This window comes from Euphorbia lathyris, chromosome 9 (assembly GCF_963576675.1).
Source record: "Euphorbia lathyris chromosome 9, ddEupLath1.1, whole genome shotgun sequence".
Taxonomy (NCBI): domain Eukaryota; kingdom Viridiplantae; phylum Streptophyta; class Magnoliopsida; order Malpighiales; family Euphorbiaceae; genus Euphorbia; species Euphorbia lathyris.
Window position 1 is genome coordinate 24131157 of NC_088918.1, and position 3058 is coordinate 24134214.

Here is a 3058-nt window from a genome sequence, read left to right on the forward strand (position 1 = left end):
AGACTAATCGGGGATTAATCAGATTTTTATTTTTGTATTTTTATTTATTAATTAACAAATTATTATATAAATTCAATTAAAATATATATATTATACTATCTAAAAATAATTATATAAAATTGTTTAATATAGGAAAACACGTATATTTGTAACATATAGGAGAGTTTTTGCCTTTTGCAGTCTCTGATAATTGTAAATGCTGTATCTCTCGTGTGTACTGTGTTAGATTTAGCCTCCTTAGCTATCTATTTATAGCAAGACTAAACCTAAACTCTAACGCTAACCCATAAGGTTACGAGCGAGCTTAATGGATCAATAAATGGGCTAAGGCCCGTCTATTCCATTAATTTCTACATCTCCCACTTACACATAACGAAAACATACTCCGTTACTCCATCTAGGTCATACTCGCAAATAATTCGTGCGATCGACATACAATCAAGAACTTGCTTAAAGTGATATATTGGTCACAAAAATTTGTTTAAAGCTACGTATTGGCTTTCTAAACTTTCTTATAGTAATTTATTGTCCCCGGAATTTGCTTAATAATAATATAGTTTTTGTTTGTCCATTTTCTCTCTTGTTCTTTTATGTGACGATTAATTTCTTGGACCGAGTTTAAGAAGGCTCCTGATGTATTATGCGTATTATAAACAACATTTTAATTATCTTATTTATTCACTAATTAAGAGATTTTGTTCTCGTTTGATTTTAAATCCATAAACATAAATATCTATGCAGTTGAATATATCTATTTTTATTTTTTAGCCTTATAATTGTTCCATCCAAAAATTGCTCTTATTATCCTTAATTTTTTTATTACAAATTAGTGTGTTTTAATTAATAACATTTCCATCATAGAATTAGAATATTACAACCGGATAACTATAATTAAACTCCAACGCTATTAATATGCCAAAGTCTATATCCAAGTTAGATCGCTTAAATAGACTTTAATATGGTAACTCATACTTTAAAGAATACCTTAATTTCATATATATATGATGAGAAACTCAATACAAATTTCTGCAACTTTATTTTCTAATCTATAAATTCTAAACTTTTCTTTTTATTTCAATTCATTTCTTTGCTATTTTATTAACTTTTATTCAATTTAATTTAAGTTCTTACATTTTCAATTTCGGTCTTCCTGATCATCCCACAGATCTTCTTTTAAACTTTTATTTAAGCTCTTGACAATTCGGATCTTTATGAACTATTTAGCCCATTTTGTCCCTAATAGTCGTCTGAAGTCAAATTTGACGAATTAGATAATATAAATCACTGATACGGCCGCGTTTGTTATTTTACGGCCAAAAGTGACTCAACACATGCAATCATGAAAATGTTGAGCTTGACATGAAAAGTTACAAAACCAATTTAAGAGCAATAAGCAAACTTTAGGCAACACATTGATATCTTTTACTGATACATTACACATTAATTAATTAAACACACCATGAGAGAATTAGGAAAATAGATGATCAGAATCGAGGAGGCCCACCATGCGGTCCACCATGAGGCCCACCGTGCGGCCCTGGTCCATGTGGACCACCGAATATTGGTCCACAACAGCTCTCTAGGATACAGCAGCAGCACAGGAGATACAAACTTCAAAACAAAAATAAATAAATATGTATATAAAAACAACACACCTCATGCATCCAACACCATTTTTTATCGAGTGATTAATTGATTACATTTTACGTAAGTTGAATAGATTATCTAAACATTTTATTCAAATTGAGGAGACTATCAAGGTATTTTGAAAGTTCAAAGCAAATCAAGCTTTTTGAACAAGTTTAAAAGACAATTATGTATTATGACTTATTATTATGATAAATAATTTATTAGTCCCTAAGTTTCTACATGTTATACTAGTTAGTCTCTCTAATTTTAAAAACACATTATAACGTCTCTGAATTCTGACAAAACTACCCTCCATTCATAAATTTTATATAAAAATAATCAATTTTACTGTATTTTTAATTAATTAAAAATAGATAATCAATTTTATAATAATTTAATATTTTAATTTAAATATATCTTTTCTATAATATTTATTTTATACTGTATTTATATATGCATTTTTGAATTTTTAATTAATAGTCTATTAAATTAGACATAAGTTAAAAATCACAACACTAACCAATTAGATACGAGTCTGCATATGCTATTACAGAGAAAAGTGCAGCAGCCACAGATTCTTGGTCCGCCGGGATGTCCTCCGGGCGGCGGTCCCCAATCCGGCGGCATCTTTTGTTCTTCTTGAAGATGAACCTTTTAGATTTTAACTAGAAGTTGAACAAGATAAAATAGAAACCAGAGTATATAAAAAAAAATTGAGATGAGTTTATAAAAAGAAAAGAAGAAGAAAAGAGGATGGATTCACATTCACTACTTAGAAAGTAAGTTGTTATCCACTATTCACCACAGCCACCACATCCAACCTAATGTTCAAACCCATAAAAAAGTTATTGTAGGTCTAGATACTGCTATTTGCTAGGGGTGCCTACCTCGCAAACAGGGAATGTAAGTTTCAAAAGCATGGGGTAGATGAGGATGTCCAGGAGGCTCTTCCGTATAGGTTTCAAAATTATAAATATCCTAAAATTTAAGATGCGTTTAGTTTTTTTTTTTTTTTAAATTTGCGCAATGCACTTACATTAAAGAAGAAAGAAAAATCCCCACCAGACCCGGATGTGATTCGAACCCATGACCTCCCAAGGCATAGGTAAGCTCTCAACCACTAGACTAGGAGCTTCACCACAAGATGTGTTTAGTTAATTATAGATATTATCTTAAAGTAAAAAAAGAATGATATGATACAATGAATTCTATTTACACTCTTTTACAGCATTTAGGGTACATGTGATTTAGATATTCAACCATTCAAAATTCCCAATTTTAATATTCATTTATTTTTTTAATATATATTTTTTTGAAGGCTCTTTTTATATTATCTTAATACAAAATTCTATTAAATATTAAGAGTTTGATAAAAAATTTAGTACAAAGGTCCTAAAATATTTAGAACGACCCTGTATAAAAGTTATTG

General features: G+C 29.5%; 1 long non-coding RNA gene across 1 annotated transcript; it reads right to left on the reverse strand.

Annotated features, from left to right (window-relative positions):
• Positions 1–1248: 1248 nt before the first annotated feature.
• Positions 1249–2528, reverse strand: LOC136206733 (uncharacterized). The gene is made up of 2 exons (XR_010676403.1): positions 2150–2528; positions 1249–1611 (listed from the first exon to the last, which is right to left on the reverse strand). It is a non-coding gene; the product is annotated as an uncharacterized lncRNA (long non-coding RNA).
• Positions 2529–3058: the final 530 nt, after the last annotated feature.